General features: G+C 36.3%; 1 long non-coding RNA gene across 4 annotated transcripts; it reads left to right on the forward strand.

The window, feature by feature from the left end:
- The first annotated feature begins 13786 nt into the window (after positions 1-13786).
- LOC147521756 (uncharacterized) lies at positions 13787-17798 on the forward strand. Of its 4 annotated transcripts, XR_015209758.1 has the most exons (5): positions 13787-13884; positions 13986-14048; positions 14218-14331; positions 15670-17002; positions 17637-17798. It is a non-coding gene; the product is annotated as an uncharacterized LOC147521756 (long non-coding RNA). The 4 variants fall into 4 exon arrangements; XR_015209754.1 differs by having other exon boundaries at positions 13822-14048; XR_015209762.1 differs by lacking the exons at positions 13787-13884; positions 13986-14048; positions 14218-14331 and having other exon boundaries at positions 14342-16111; positions 16442-17002.
- Positions 17799-17919: the final 121 nt, after the last annotated feature.

A 17919-nucleotide genomic window follows, 5' to 3' on the forward strand; every position in this document is an offset into this window, starting at 1 on the left:
GTCTCCATGGTGATGTGGTCATAGTAGCTAACGGCTAACAGTTGACCTTGATTCATCTCCTTATGGACCAAATGAGGAGCATGAGAAATGAAAGCGGTTTTGACATCAACAGTTGCTGTTTGCCTATTAGATTAGTGGACTTGGGTTTTTCAAGAGATGCCCAAAATAAAAATTGATCAATTTCTATATACTTATTCCACCTTAAAGGAATCAGTACAAATGAAAAAGACCAAATTGTCGATATAACTGGAAAAAAAATCACGTAGTCTGGCCGTATGCAAAATATGGTTAAATTGTAGGAAAATCACTATCAAATAATGAGCTTTACAATGAAAAAAGTCTTGACGGACCCAAATAATTTTAAAGCCCAATACACATGAATAAGAGACTTAAGCATGTGAAAATTAATGGGCTTTTTCATCTATCAGTGTAGCAGGTCCGTCTTAAGTAAACCATATTTTATTTCCTTTTATATTGAAGTTTTTCCGAGAAGGTATATGGATCAAATGGTCCCAATAAAATGTTATAGTTCTATATTCGTTTCTGTTTCGGCAGTAAACTGCTTCAACACAACGAGAGCAATGGTAAAGAACGCACTAAGAAACAGAGGAATTTGATGTTGGGGGGAGATGAAACTGAACCAAATAATGGCTGCCTACGTACCCAAGATCTATTCTCTAGGGATCAAGTTTCAACGTAGTTCCTTATGAAAAATAATGTGGTATTTATATAGGTAGAGTAGAGAGTCCTTGTAGCTCAAGTAATCTTGTTGCTTGAGTAATTGTGATAGAATATAACTGTCAACTGATAATTATCTCTTTGATAAGAAATGAGTCTGGACATAAATCAATGTACATTAGTGGTAAGCCATGTGGCTAAGGTTCAGCCTTAGACACATGAGTTAATGGGCTTGTACATTGATCCATGATATTGCGAATTGAGCTTTAGCCCTATTGATTAAATGAATAAAATAGAGACCCCTACTAATGGACGTTTTCCACGTAGGTGGGGGTCGAAACACCGAACTAAGCGAGCGTAAAAACGTTCAAACTTAGACTAGCGAAGTTAAACGTAGTAACCGTCACGATTTTTAATAAAGCGATAGTAATGAGTAAGCGGTAAAAGTGTTCAAACTTAGACCGACAAAGCTAAATGTGGTAACCGTCGGATTTTGTCGTGAGCGATAGTAATGGCTAAGCGGCGTAAAAGCGTTCAAACTTAGACTGACAAAGCTAAATGTGGTAACTTCGTCAGATTTTTTCGTAATGATAGTAATAAACTAAGCGAGCGTAAAAACGTTCAAACTTAAACTAACGAAGTTAAACGTGGTAACTTCGTCAGATTTTTTTCGTAATGATAGTAACGAACTAAGCGAGCGTAAAAACGTTCAAACTTAGACTGACGAAAGATGATTGTAAAAGTGATGTGTCTTGACCCTTCGCTTCTAACGGCGGCGGAGAGATAAGCTAATGAATCTGCATGACGTAAGTCATTTCGGGGTCTTTGAGTGATAGAGATGCTATCAAATTGTCGAGCAAGACTACATATCAAACTAAGATAAGCTACCATACGCTCATCTCTTGCTTCAAAAGACCCACCAAACTGATTGGCAACAAGGCGAGAATCCGTGTATAACTGGAGCTTTCGCTGCCCATCAAAATTTGTTCTCAAGGCACAAATGGCAGCCCTCATACTCGGCCGTTATTTGAAGCGGCGAAGCCAAGTCGCTGCAATTTCCCAATCTTTTCTCCGCCCGAGTTTAACAAAAACACATCCAATTCGGACCAGATTTACTATGCGAGCCATCTGAGTAAACAATCCATATGTCAATGGGATTAGAAATTGCGTTTTCATGTCGGTCTTCGTAAGCCCCAATTAGCGCGCGAATCGTCTTCCATAGATTTTTCCATCAATGTAGCTGCCAACTATATGCCACTAGGTTGACCCGTTGAAGGACTTGTTAATATAGAAGGACTAACCAAGTATTTCTTCAGTTGTTGCAATGCCATCTCACAATCAATGTTCCAAGTTGCCGCCCTCTTTAAAGTCTGGAAGAAGGGATGACAACGATCGGAATATTTAGAAATAAATCTATGAAGAACGGCAAGCCGACCAGTAAGTCGTTGAATTTTCTTCTTATTTTTGGGTGATGACATATCAATAACGGCGCGTATTTGATCAGGATTAGCCTCAATACCTCTACGAGTCATGAGGTATCCCAGAAATTTTCCAGAAGAGAGGCCCAAAAGAATATTTGGCGGGATTGAGTATCATGTTATACTTGTTAAGCCTATTAAAAACAAGTTAAAGATCGGAAAGATGATCACCCGTATTGTTCGATTTAACGACTATATCATCGATATAAGCCTCCATTATTTTTCCCAACAGATCGGAAAAAATTGTATTGAAGAGTAAAATCCATTTCACCCAGAAGATTTAAACAGACAGACGCCCCCGGTCGAGCCTATGTGGAAGATGACACCTGCCATTACCTCTTACAAGAGTTAGAGATTTTAGGCGGTACACACTTTTGGGTCCGACTGGAGATTGTCTTTTTTTCATGTAACCAACCTATCTAGGTCGGTAGTTTGTGCGGGATTGTGGTCTTCCCTCTAGTTATACGTGACACCTTCCATCCCGCCACCGGTCGGACACATGCGGGATGGCGATTTTTCTCAAATCTGCGAGGTCGGCCTTCCCTGTCAGGTCGGTCCAATCTAGGATGAAGGTTTTCATTATACTTTCTTCTGTGACGCCTTTTTTCCCTGTATGGATGGACCTGTCTAGGATGGCGATTTTCCGCAAATCTGCGAGGTCGGCCTTCCCTATCAAGTCGGTCCAGTCTGGGATGAAGTTTTTCCTTATACTTTCTTCCGTGACGCCTTTTTTCCCTGTCTGGACGGACCTGTCTAGGATGGCGATTTTCCGCAAATCTGCGAGGTCGGCCTTCCCTGTCAGGTCGGTCCAATTTGGGATGAAGTTTTTCCTTATACTTTCTTCCGTGACGCTTTCTTTCGGAGGCATTTGTATCGCCGTTTGCGGTAGCGGCGGCGGCGGTGCTGCTGCCTTCTGGAACCTAGTAACAAAAGTACGTAACTTTTTGTCACGTTATTGCTTGATGTTTAGAAGTGAGTCGACATTCTTTGGCATCTTGCAATTGTGGCGGAAACGATTAACAAACTGATTTTCTAGTTCATTGAATTGGTGAATTGATCTTGAAGGCAACTCATTAAACCAGCGTAATGCTTCTCCTTTTAGAGTTGATGGAAAGAGCTTACATATAAGCGGATCATCTCCACCCTATAACACCAACTTATTTTTGAACGATAGAACATGCAACCCAGGATCTCCTTCCGACTCATCATAAAGTTCAAAATCTGGTTGTTTGAAGTCGGGATGGTGGTAAGCTTCTTGAATGTCGGCGAAAACTTATCAAGCACCATCATCATGGATCCAAGTTTTTCATTTTACATCCCTTAACTCTCTATCGTTAAGTTCTTTTGCAATCAACTCTTTCATTTGTTGTTACGTTAGAGTTAAAGTATTGGATCGAACAATTTGGACGCCCGGTCGTGCCCATGTGGAGAAGGATACCTTCCATTATCTCTTATTGGAGTTAGAGATCTTTGGCTGATGCATACGATCAATCCGACCCGGTGATTGCCTTTGTCTATCTCGTAACCACCGTTTTAGGTGGTAGTCACCCTGGCGGGTGGTGGTATAATTATACCACTTCTCCATGTTTTGTTGCTCTTGTCTGGGATGCCCGCCTTCCCAGTCATGTCGGACATATCTCGGATGGCGGTCTTCCCTGAAATTGCTTCTCAGAGGTAAATCTTCCATTTGAGATCGGGCATGTCTAGGGTAGTAGTTATCCCTACCAATCCGATTCTCCCCATAAGTACGGGTAATAGGGTCATTACTCTTAGAGTGTGCACTAGCATGACTCGTCGTAACTCACGTTCAACCGTATTAGGAGTGGCGGTAGCGGAGGCGGTGGTGGTGGCGGTGGCGCTGCTACGGTTGGATGTTGAGAATTGATCTTACCACTAGGAGCAACTTGATTGTTCAACGGTTCTTGCATTGGCCGATTTGAATTTCGAGGGTTGCAATTCCTATTAGCAGGAGGAATATGTTGACTATTTGGTCTGCTTCTTGCGCTTACCATCTTGATTGTTTCACGTGATAATGAATTCTAAGGTCCCCACAGACGGCGCCAATTATGTTTCGGCAGTAAACTGCTTCAACACAACGAGAGCAATGGTAAAGAACGCACTAAGAAACAGAGGAATTTGATGTTGGGGGAGATGAAACTGAACCAAATAATGGCTGCCTACGTACCCAAGATCTATTCTCTAGGGATCAAGTTTCAACGTAGTTCCTTATGAAAAATAATGTGGTATTTATATAGGTAGAGTAGAGAGTCCTTGTAGCTCAAGTAATCTTGTTGCTTGAGTAATTGTGATAGAATATAACTGTCAACTGATAATTATCTCTTTGATAAGAAATGAGTCTGGACATAAATCAATGTACATTAGTGGCAAGCCATGTGGCTAAGGTTCAGCCTTAGACACATGAGTTAATGAGCTTGTACATTGATCCATGATATTGTGAATTGGGCTTTAGCCCTATTGATTAAATGAATAAAATAGAGACCCCTACTAATGGACGTTTGCCACGTAGGTGGGGGTCGAAACAGTTTCTTAACAGTTAAAATATGTGTTTACAATGTAATAACAGTGCACTACCATGTATATATTTGAGTAGGTGATTCCATGTGAGGGTGTATCTATTTGTTCTCTTTTTCATCCGTGCAAGGAACAGTGCAACTTCTTGGTTCAGTTTTTTTTTTTTTTTTGGAGAGTTTTGGTTTTTGGCTTTGTAGCTTATGTATGATTTATTTGATAGTAGTGATGTTTTATTGATTTGGGTATTGTTTGATTTTAGGATTGTAAAGCATAAGATTTTTTTTCTTCTTTTTTTTTTCTTCTGAAGTTAGTAGATAATTGCATTGTTTTGTATTGTGTTGTTACTTTGTTAGCTTTGAAACTTGGTTGTTGTTTTTAAAGGCTTAAAGTGATACCATATATTATGCAATGTACTTAATCATAAGATCATCCACTATTAATGTAGGCAGGCTATAAGTAGTGAATCATTAGCTATCAATATACATATATTATTTATTCAAGTGGACTTTAGGTTTTTGAGTCATTAGCTATCTATGTAGCTAGTCCGGCCATAGGCCGGGCCAAATGGCCAGTAAGTAGTAGAGATAGAGATTATTACTATATTATATTCCCTTTAATCACTCTTCATCCATAATCACCAGTTCACCACTCGTCTTTACTAGTCCAAGTCCAAGTCTAAGGCTAGTAATAATAACAACAGTTGTGAAGATTATTGGAATCCTCAAAGAGTGAACGACTACAGAAGTTTGTTGTGCGTGCCATGGGAAGTACCCCCCAAAAGGGGCGATAAGAAACATTGGAACAAGGACACTGTCTTAATTGGAATTAACAATTTAATGATATCTACAGCTATTATCACCTGTCTAAATTTCCGATCATTGGCTTGTCCATCTAAAATATCCTGGTTGGGACCATGCACATGGGGGGATGCAAAGCTTTGATTATTGTATTCAATTGTTGGCCAAGGTGGTGGTTGGAAGTGAAGCAGATGCCAAAAACAAAAATGGTCTTTTTGTAGTAAGTCACACTATATTAGTGCGCTTTTGAGTTAAGTCACATGAAGTTCAAATATTTGATTTTAGTCATACTTCCGTCAATAAGTCTGTCTCAATATGTTAGTCAACGTATTTGACTAGGTCAAACCGTAAGTTGACTATATATATATATGGGGTAGGTTCCATTTACAACACTTTTATACAACGTTTTATACAATACCCCTTGAAAATTTGAATTAAGCCTTGATTCTTTGTAGATATGATTTTCACACTATGGAGATCATATCCACAAAAATTTAACTCATTTGAAAACTCCTAACCAAGAGAAAACTTGCTCTCAACTTGTGAATTTTTATCAACGGTCCAGAACTACCGATTTTGTAACCCTTTTTTGGCAAACGTAGAAATGTTCAAAAACCATAGTGAGAACATTTTATCCACAAAAATTAGCCTTTAAAACATCTTGAAGGGTCCGGTAGGGGGTATTGTATAAAACGTTGTATAAAAAGTGTTGTAAATGGAACCTACCCCTATATATATATATATATATATATATATATATATATATATATATATATATATATATATATATATATACTAGAAAGTAGGCCCGTGCATACGCACCGGCTCTTTTGAAAACATGTTCAACAATCATAACTATATACATATAGAAATTTTCTAACAAATCGTGATTCCCGTTTTAGTCGTTAACCTATTGTAATTTTATAACAAATCATTTTAATTAAGTTTTAAAAACCCGTTTTAATTTTCTAACAAATTGTTTTAATTAAGTTTTATAAACCCATTTTTTAACCCTGTTTTAATAGTTGACTTAATTTAGAAATATGATTTCCGTTTTAATAGGAGAATGATTTTCGTTTTAATTAGATATGCTATATTTTTCCTTTTCAATAAGGAAGAAATTCTCGTTTTAATTAGAAGTGTTAGAATTTCTTTTTTCTAATAGAGGAGGAATTTATGTTTTAATAGGAAATTGATTCCCGTTTTAATTAGAAGTGTCTAATAAATAAGAAAGAAATTCCTGTTTCAATAAGAGGAAATAGGAGGTGATGATGTGGAATTTTAATAGAGCTCAAAAAATATTTTTTGTGGGAGTTTTAATATTAAGATATATATATATATATATATATATATATATATATATATACTAGCTTGATGCATGTGCTGGCGCACATATTTTTATGCCCAAACTAAATGATTAAAGACAACAAGGGTACTATTATAAATATAGGAAAATAACATAGGCAAAACCGACTTAAAAAGTGTGACCAAGAGTCACAAATCACAGAATAAACAAATATTATAGTACTGTTGTGGGACTGTAGCTCAGGGCCAAAATTTTTAAATTAGTAAAAGATATATAAAATTTCAGCTCATTTGATGATGTTTAACAATTTCAAAAGATGATTGCAAAATTGAAAAATCGGGGCTGTTCAAAAAAAAAAATGAAGTTGTCAACAATTTTTAATTAGGTTAGAAATTTTCAAATGAGCCAAATTTTTGTATATATATATATATATGGGGAGGGATCAATATACCATGGTTTATACCATGGCCCACAACTTCACCCACAAGATGAACTATAACCTAATTTTTTGTGGATATGTCCAACAAACCTTGAAGATCACCTCCACAAAATTTCAACTCATTTGATGATGTTTAACAATGTCAAAAGATGATTGCAAAATTGAAAAATCGGGGCCGTTCAAAAAAATAAAAATAAAGTTGTCAACAATTTTTAATTAGGTTAGAAATTTTCAAATGAGCCAAATTTTTGTGAAAAATCTATCCATAGTTAGGAGATCATATCCACAAAATATTAGCTTTTAACTCATCTTGTAAAGGGGCGTGGTATAAACCATGGTAAACGGATCCCTCCCCTATATATATAACCCTATTTTTATAAATGAACCAATCCATTATCACTCACCACCATACTCGAGGACAATCTCAGTGGTAGAAAACAAATATTATCAATCTGGTCTAACAACTCGAATCTCGATGAATATTGAAAGTCGATTAAATTAGGGTACTCAACAAACAAAACAGTCGAAGATTAGTGGTTCCTGAAACAAACAAAACATTCTTCAAAATTACTCACATCCATTTGGGAATTAATGGCATTCGAAAGAAGTTAAGAGGCAAGGACAAAGAGAGCTCGCAATTTGTTAACTTCTCCTCAAAAGGTATGTGCTTATCCTAATTTAACATTATTACCCTAATTTAACAATGTTTACTGTAATTTCATCCATTTTTAATGACAAAAATTTGGGGGGTTTGTTGTCTAATTAACAAAGGGTACCCATTAACAAATTGGGTAAAATTCTTTAGTCAATTGATGTTTATTGCTTACTAATTAGCGTGGTGTTCGTGGTTCAATTGCTATGCAGGCATGAGTCAGCCTGGTTACAAGGTCATTAGGGCACATTATGGTGGTAAATGGGTTATTAATCGTATTAATGGATTAAGATTATTTCAGTACGTTGGAGGTAATGTGGTTGATTCAAAAAAATTCTAGAAAAATTACATGACAAAGGGGAAACTGTTAGGTTGGATACAAGAGGTTATTCCCTCTCCTCCTGATGAAAAAGTTGTGATTTATTCCTTGGTGAGTGGATCAAAGTTACTCTTAGAGACTGATGCTAGGGTGATGAACTTTTGGACTAAGTCAAATCCAGTGGACATGTGCATATTTATGTGGATTTTCTACAAGACCTCACTGGGGTCATGCCTTCCCCAGTCATGAAGCTGTGAATGCCAATGGCCATGAAGCTGTTGAAGGTATGATTGTGTTTGTATTTGACTCTGTTATAAATTTATGGGTATGTCTGTTTCATTGATATATGTTTCTTATGCATAGATACTAGGGTCAGAGTAGATATTGATCATGTGGAGCCTGAAGAAGGCTATCACAGTAATCTTTCAGATAGTGAATATGGTGAGGAAGAGTTAAATGAAGAACAAGGCATAGAAACTGAAGAAGAGGATGATGCTGATGTTGAGGTTGATGATGAGTTAGAAGATGCAGATGAGGTTGATGAACAAGAGGAAGAGATTCAGAAGTATGTTGTAGGTTCAAATATTGAGGAGTTTGTTAGGAATAATTCTACATGTCATCCAGAAGAGAAGGTTGAGGAAACTAATGTGGGTAAGGGGTTAAAACTTGTGCTTGGTCATGAATGGGCTATAAAAGAGGAAGCCAAACAATATATGAGGACTTATTGTATTCAAAATAGGTTTGTGATATCATGGGATTACAATGACAATAGGAGGTTAAGATTAACTTGCATTGTGACACAGACCATTCACAAAGCAAGAAAGAGAATAGAGGGAGGAAAAGGAAAGGGAAGAAACAAGGGCAAAAGAAACAAAAGAAAGGGAAGAAAGGGAAGAAATGCAAATGGTTTTGCAATCTGACTAGGTTAAATGATCAACACACTTTCAAGCTCAAGACTGCAAACTTTGAGCACACATGTAACCCAGAAAGCAATCATAGAAACCTTATGGCTAATGCTAATTGGATTTCTGGCTAGATTGATGAACAAATGAGGTTGCATAACAAGTCATACAGACCTAGGGATATCATTCAGATCATATGAAAGGATTTCACAGTTAAGATCAAGTACTGGCAGGCTTGGCATGCCAGAGCTATAACTTTGGATAAGATTCATGGCAATTATGAATACTCTTACAATAGATTGCCTGAGATGTGTAAGCAGTTGCTAATAGCTAACATTGGTAGTAGTTTCAAGTGTGCAAGGGATGATGCTACAAAGAAGTTCACTGGGTTATGTGTGGCTTTTAAGGCTAGTTTGAGAAGGTTTGTAAGAGGCTGTAGGCCAATCATTGGATTGGATGGGTGTTTCTTAAAGGGTAAATATGGTGGGATTTGTTTGTCAATTGTAAGTTTATATGGTAATAATGGCATGTTCCCTTTGGGTATCTACATTTGCAAGGTGGAGAACAAAGAGAACTGGACAAATTTCTTGGAGATTATGAAGAATGACCTTGAGGATCACTCATTCAATCTAACTATCATGTCTGATAGACAGAAGGGTTTGGACATAGCAGTGAGCACTATATTTCCTAGGGTTGATCAGAGGTTCTACTTTAGACATATATTTCAGAACATGCAAAAGTATCACAGAGGGCTTCTAATGGAAAGTTTGGCATGGGGAGGAGCATCTAGTGCATACATAGAACATGAGTTCAAGACCTTCATGGAAGACCTTGAAACTGCAACACTGAATGAAGAAATTAGAAAGAAAGGGATACCAAATAATGGTGAAGATGACCAGCCAAAGAGACCAAAGGTGAAGACAGCCAAAAAGTACCTTATGAAAGAGGAAACTAAATTGTGGGCAAGACTTGCATGCTTTTGATATAAGGTCAAAAGTTGAACATGTTACCAATAACTTCTCAGAGTCATTCAATTCTTGGATTCTAGAAATCAGGAACAAACTAATACACTAGATGGCTTTGCAATTCACTATTATGACGAGTAGTTTATTGTATCAGAAAAGGGTCTAAGGAGATAGTATGGGTGCAGACCTTGAACTTGTGCCTAGGGTTAAGGAGATCATTGCAAAGCATTTGGATGCTGTCAGGGGATATAATGTCTCAGGGTCAATTGAGTTTACATTTGTTGTGTCAACTGAAAGTAAATGGTGGAATATGGACTTAGATGCTCATAGCTGTGATTGCAAGGAGCGGGATCTTTCTGGGATACCATGTATTCATGATGTATGTGCTATATCTCATATGACTATCAAAAGGGGCATAAATTGGACTCAGTAAGTATTTTAAGTCTTGACTCTCATATTTATACCCTTTATTTCTTTCATTTTTGTAAGATATTTGTCATTTCAAGTCTATTTGTAGGTATTGCAGCCCTTTTTTAATTGTTAGAATGTATAGAAGAACATATGTAGACTACATCTTACCACCACTTCATGAGACTGCATGGGACAAGGTCAGTAGTTGTATTTGTGATTTTTTTTTGTGCCTTTTTTATACTTACATGGTTTGTGACATTTGTATACTCACATAGTGTGGCGCATGTAGGAACCATCTGATATGCTACCACCCATGCTTTCAAGGAGACCAAGTAGGCCTAAGGTGAATAGGAAGAGAGGTGAAGATGAGGGGCCCTCACAGTCCACAAAAAGCCAAAGAAAATGTAGTAAATGTGGGATGATTGGTCATAGTAAAGTCAGTTGTCAAGGGGGGCCAGTTGCACAGAAAGGTGGAGCAAAGAAAAACAAGGGTGGACCAGCTGCAGAGAAAGGTGGAGGATCCAAAGAAAAAGGTGTCAAGGACAAAGTGGATGCATCTCAAGAGACTTTAATAGTTCCATCTCAAGACACAATGTGTCCAGAGTTATTTGTCAGACTTCCAAAAGCTCCCTGTAAAACACAAAGAAAGAGACAACTTGAAGACCCATCAGCACAAGCTTTGCAACAGACAAAAAAGCATAAGAATGGTGTCAGTGCGTCTCAGCCAACAACAAAGGGTCCTACTGGTGCAAGTTCTTCTTAGCCAACAACAAAGGGATCGTGCTACAAGTGTTTCTCAGCCAACATCAAAGGGTTCAACAAGAAAGGGTCGTGCTGTAAGTGCTTGTTTTCACTGGGGTGTTTTTTTTTTTTTTTTTGGAACAGATGTATGTATGAGTACCCTATATGTATTTTGGGTTGTACTGAATGTTTTGGGTGGTTGTTATCAGGTTTTGGAAACATAGATTTGTTATTAGGTTTTGGACCCTCACGTTCTTTTTAGGAACATATGTAATCATGTTTAAGTTGAATTCAGAAACGTCATTGTGCATTATCAAACTGAAAAACCCAAAATACATTCTTCATTTCATTTCAAATAGCAGTACACCCATTACAACTTAGGGTGCAAACCCTAAAGACTTAACAAGGGCACATACATCTTCCACACTCCATTCTATAGTCAATTTAGAGGTACCCTCCACTGTTACCTTCACCTTCCCTCCTTCGGTGACCACCTTGTCAGTATTCACAAGTGTTTCATGCCTTGCTTCATTAAGTTCTTCATCTGGGAGATCAATCCATTTGAACGCAATGCATTTAGGCTGACTTTTGCACTTTAGAAACCTTTTACCAGTGTTTTTGCCTTGCTTACAAAAAAATGGAGTCATTGTGGTTGACTTGCACAATACACATAAGTAGTTCAACCAACGACAGTCTCTCTTCATGTGGTATGTATCAGCACAAAGAAAACAACCCTGTACCCAAAATGCAAAACAAAAAAAGTAAATATCAGTACCTTTATCATTCTTCAAGAAACCCAAATTTCGTTAAGATGGTCAAATTCTTTACCTGTTTAGATGATTTGCCTTCTTCCCCTCCTCCCATTTCGTTGAGATATTGAGAGAGAGCCAGAGAGGTGAAGATTGCGGATTTCTTTGGAGGTTGACCCAACGACTTATACTTCTCTCAACACGTTTTTGTTTTCTACCACTGAGATTGTCCTCGAGTATGGTGGTGAGTGATGGATTGGTTCATTTCTAAAAAAATAAATAAATAGGGTTATATATATATACGGTGAACGTATGGTTTGACCTAGTCAAATATGTTGACTAACAGATTTAGACAGACTTGTTGACGGAGTGTGACTAAAATCAAATATTTGAACTTCGTGTGACTAAACTCAAAAGTGCACTAATATAGTGTGACTTACTACAAAAAGACCCAAATGAAAATTTACGCTGTTTGGTGTAAGACACATTTGGATTTGGTGATGAAATCATTGTCACCAAGTACGGTACGGGTTTAAAACGGTGTATTTGAAAAAAAAAACTTAGTTCGTGTTTTAAACGGAACGTCTCGGGGAAAAAAAACAGAAAAAAAAAACGTAAAAAAATGTGGGGCATAAAAAATGGGTTTAAAACGGTAAAACGGGTTTAAAACGTATAATACGTAAAAGAAACGGTAAAAACCGATGATAAATAATATAATAGATAAGGAGTTTCATTTTTTATAAAAGTGGAAAAAAGAATAGACACATAAAATAAAAATAAAAATAATACAAATGAAAGAAAATTCGAATATATGAAAGTATCAAATTATCATTACTCATCCAAATATTATAAGTTTTAGATTCAGTACCAAAACATGACTCTAAATAAGATACTACTAATTACCAACCATAATGGCATAATCAAGTTCTACAAATAAGTTAATAACTTTAAAATTTCCAATTAATTATTAATAGTCCAAAGCAAAATAGAACTGTCTCAATAAGTCAATCTAACTCCCACTCTTCAAAAAGGTAAACTCCAAAACCCCTTTTTATTCTCATGTTTTCTTTTAGAAAAAAAAAAATTTTAACGGGAGATTTTCAAAATCTCGGGTTTTAAACGTTTTTTAAGTTTAAAACGGGGGTTTTTTTTTTTAAAAACCCGGGTTTTAAACTGGAACCAGACGCCTTGCCAATATCTCGGGTTTTAAACGCGTTTTTTAAAAAAAAAACGCCAAATTTGGTGACAATGGCTGAAATTGATGAGGAGACCTCACATAATCTTAAAGCATTGCAGGATGTTTTAACAGTGCTCCCAGATTATTCATTTGATGTTAAGAACAAGTATAATCAAGCGGCCCTTATGATTGCACCTATGTTACATGGACGCGACATGGCGACTCGGTTATATCTCAAAAAAATAGGACGTCCATGCAATTTTGATGCAAAAATTAAATAATATATTTAATTATATATATTTATTTTTTTAATAATTAAATATTATATATTAATTCATATATATCATAAATTCATGATTCAAAATAAACATACACAAAAGAATATGGGCCATATATAGAAGAGGCAGCCGCAATTGAAAAAGAAGATGTCTGATCTAAGGAGTCAGTCATCAAAGACCATTAATACTGAGTAGTTGAGAATGCTCCCAATAAAACACGTCAGCCCCTTTTTTTCTCTTAGTAGGACACATCAGCTTTTCTAATAATTCAGGATGGAAAAAATGAAATACACGCCTTTTGTACGCATAAAAAAGGATAAAAACAAAAAACTCGAGAAAGTCTATTATCTTTATTTCTCTTTTCTCCCTCTGCCCTCTTCCAAAGTAGTAGCTCAAGAACCCATTGATTTCAAATTATAAGAACTCATGGTCCAATCCCAGTAGTTGATGATATTGAGAGGTCACATCACACCCCTTAATTTCATTTCTGTATTTTCATTACTAAGGAGGTTTACATCTAATTATTGTTAAACTGACTACAAAAAAATGGTTGGGAAACAGTTACCGTGTTTCTATCTGTGGATTGCTGGAAAATGCCAAAGAATTATCTATGGTGGATATCAGGTGGGTGATGTATTTTTGAATTTTAGGTACATTAGAGCACCATTTAGTAGTAGTTTTTTCTTTACATATATACTTAAATACACACAAACCCACATGCACACACACATATATTTAACATAGACACACAACTATAAATATGAGAAGGTCCTGACGTCATTTTCAATCACAGGCCCTTTAAATAAAATAAAAGTGGAGCGGCCTTTCATCTTACCCAACTATGGGAAAGCAAGTAGCTACTGAAGTTCCCTCGATTGATAGATTGCTTCAATCTAATTGATTTGAGGTACGATATATTCGTTTATTTAATTTTTTAAATAGTAGCTTTATCAATCTTTGAGGTAACTCATAATTGCTTGATCACTACTCTGTTCGACAAGGTTGATGCTAGCGCCTTCTCTTCATTCCAAAGTTATAAATTTGTTTATATCTAATGTATAACTAAACTGGCCTTCAATTGTCTCAGCCACCTTTTTGAGTTTCTTAATATAATAATGGTATTTAATAGAGTTTCATTTACTCTTGCAAAGGTTCCTCTTAGAGGACCATGTTTTTTTAAGTTAGTTGAACTTTGATTATCTTAAATACTTAATTATCAATGTATCTTTGGATATTATTTAAATATCCAGATACAAAAATGGTCTTAGATGAAAGAGTTTAAGCTTGAATATATAGCTTTAGGTCTACTATGGTTTTTAACTATTGTTACTCTACAACTTATTGTTTGAGTACAACATTTGCATTATATAGGCATAAACATACAAGGACTATAAGGATTTGAAGTCGTGACTAGAATTAAGTTTAGTGGTTCATATCTTGCAACACTAATTTTGGAGGACCTTCTATGTATGATACACCCTGTCAAGAACTTTATGTCAGTGGGTACCATCATCTGTCTGAGGAAATTTTACCTACACAGGTGGTACTGTAAATTGCCACCTCAATATATTTGTAATAAATACAAAACTTCAAGGAGAGGACTCAAATTTCTCAACTATTAACAGTTGAGTTGTTGGAGCTCTTCTAGAACTAAAGATTTTAAGCATCTCAGTACAATATGAAATTTGTTGTTTATTATTGAAGCACTGAAGGTCAAAAGAGTATTGGAGTGCTTGGGTTTGGCTAAAACATTTTCTTTTATTTGCTTGAGGTAAATATAAGTGCACCATTGTTATGATAAATAATATGTTTTCTACATCTATTTTGATTGAGCTATGCGTGTTAGAATGTTAGATTTAACTATCAATTATTTGGCATTATAAGCTTCATTGATTGAGTCATCTGTATCACAAGGGGTTTATTAGATAAGAAAATATGTTCAACATGTCGATGGTTATATCCAGTAGCCTTTGTGAATTTTTTCAACCACCTACTATACGAACAAATTTATGGAAAGAGCGATTTATTAGGAAACTAGAAAATCCCAAAATTCAAGCCGATTAATTAGGATCCAACTATAACCCAAAAAGAATTCCGATTGGCATATAATAACTTACCCAAAACAAAAAGCCTCCTTAAAAAATCCGTAATTGATCTTCTCTTCAACACGTTCTTCCTGATCGAAAAGATTTTGTCACTATCTATTGCTGATCGAAAAGATGAGATTTCTTTTATGAACTTTAAGGTTATTAGTAGCATGCCTTTGACCTTGATGATATGCACAATGGGCATTCGTATTATACCACCTAGGCAAAGGATCAGGAACAGGCCTGTGCTCCAACAAAGTTAGCAACCCCTTTCAAGGAGTTGAGGTAGAATTACACTCATTGGTTGATTTAGGGGAGTGAAATTCCTCTCGGGTCTAACCTGATTTTTATTTGGGACTTGAGCTGGTGGGTTACCAGGTTGACCATCGACTTTGCGGAATAGCAGGGCAGGCATAGTTTGAAAGAAAAGAAGAGGGAGAGATGGAAGGGCGACTTATAAGCTTCAGGTGAAGTTGCACAAGGTCAATCCCGTGATTGGCCTGTGATAGTTCATAGCTCTTATTATGCCCTCACTCATTCAGACTTACCGCCCTGAAGGCGCATACACAGGTTAAGGTTCTAAGCGATATTCTTCTCCAGGTAATTTCAAAGTTTTTTTTGTTTTTTTAGGTAAAATAATTACCGATTATTAAGACCTAATAAGAAGAGTTTTGAAGAGAATGCTTATTTTGCTCTTGATTACCATAGGGTGGGTATATATAAAAACACATCAATCCCTACTGTTTGTACAAGACATTTTTGTCAAATACCACAAATCCAAGCCAGTAATTTGATGTTATATGTTCAAGTCCTCTATATACGGGAGTAGCAATTGCTTTCTTTAATGAGAACAACTCATCCAAGCTTCTAAACCCTTCTACACGGTTTTAGAAGGAAACCTAATGGAGGGTGTTTCACCTCTTTTACCAGGAATGGGAAGGGATGTGACGTCCACAGATTGGCTCATTCTACTTTTTGCTTTCATTTCGATATTTTGCCGTGTCCGACAATTCGTATCCGTGTCCAATACGGCGTGTCAATGTAACCTAGCAAATTAAACTTTGAGTCGACATCATCAACCTCCACTTTCTCAACAACCACCTTCTCTGCAACCAACTGATGACACTTGCATTCGAATGCGGTTGGGTGTCAGTAGCAAAATTGGGAATCGACTGTGCATATGTGTCATGAATTAGTGAATTACTTGACATAGATTTGTATGCAAGTAAAATATTCCACTGCAAAAACTGAAAAAGTTGTTTATCTCTTCTTCCTCAATCTCCAATAAATCCACTCTTCATCACCATACCACTTCCTATTCACCGCCATTATCACCACACTTGGTACACATTAGCCTCAAGCCATGACCACCACCATGGCGTCTAGCAAGAGTTTCACACAAGCGAAACCTACGAAGTCTTCAATCTATTTTACCCGGCCTCATCGCCTCTTTTCTGTTATTCTCTTCAACTCTGACGCTATATATATGAGGTATTCTTTTTGTTTTTATCCAATTTTCCATCCTTTTTTTTTATTTATTTATGTTCTATCGGCCTATCGCATTTATTATTATTTTTTTTTGGATGATGATTTTCTGATTGTTACAATATGGAATAACAATGCCTTCGAAAAGTGATTAGAAACGCTTCCTAAGGTCTTATGATCTGAATGAGTTATTGATCTCAAGTAAGCTATTGGACACCAAACTAATTACAAAGCGGATTGAAAGCAAGTTATCCATCTCAGTAGTAACTTTACTTCTAAGTTTCTCGCTCTCACTTAGTTTGGAGGCTGCAGCAAGTTATCTCTCTTTGCTGAACGCTTCCTTTCATCCCCAAGTAATAACAACCAAAAAAAAAAAAAAAAAAAAAACAGGTCAGTTTTAATTTAACTAAATGCATAAACATTTTGTCGCATAAAATAACCCTTTCTTCCCATCCAAAACTGAGAGGTAAATTGCTGAACTTTTTCATGAATGGCAATTTGTTCGAAGAAAATATTATTGGGCGTTTTGTGCCGTAAATGCCCAATAGTTCCGACATTGTTTATTTTATGGTTGTGATTCTTTGAATACTATAGTGGCACTTACGCATTTGCATGTGTGTTTCCTTTTGATACCTTGCAGGGCATTTGTTCTCAGAATATGAGCGGATTAAGTATCCCAGATGCTTGAACATCTTGACAATTAATGCAGCTACAAAGAAAAAAGAGATGAACTAACAGATAAGGAAAAACAAGCACTTCGATCGGCATCAGTAGTGCCAATGACATTCTCCTGCTTCTTAATGTGAGCACTTAATCCCATATTCTTTTTTTGTTTTTCAAATATATTTTTTAATTATGTTTTGGTAAAGTAACTTGACTGATAACCAAAAGTCCTTGATAGATGTGAGCATCTCATCTATGAT

The sequence above is a fragment of the Coptis chinensis genome, chromosome 1 (assembly GCF_015680905.1).
Source record: "Coptis chinensis isolate HL-2020 chromosome 1, ASM1568090v1, whole genome shotgun sequence".
NCBI lineage: Eukaryota > Viridiplantae > Streptophyta > Magnoliopsida > Ranunculales > Ranunculaceae > Coptis > Coptis chinensis.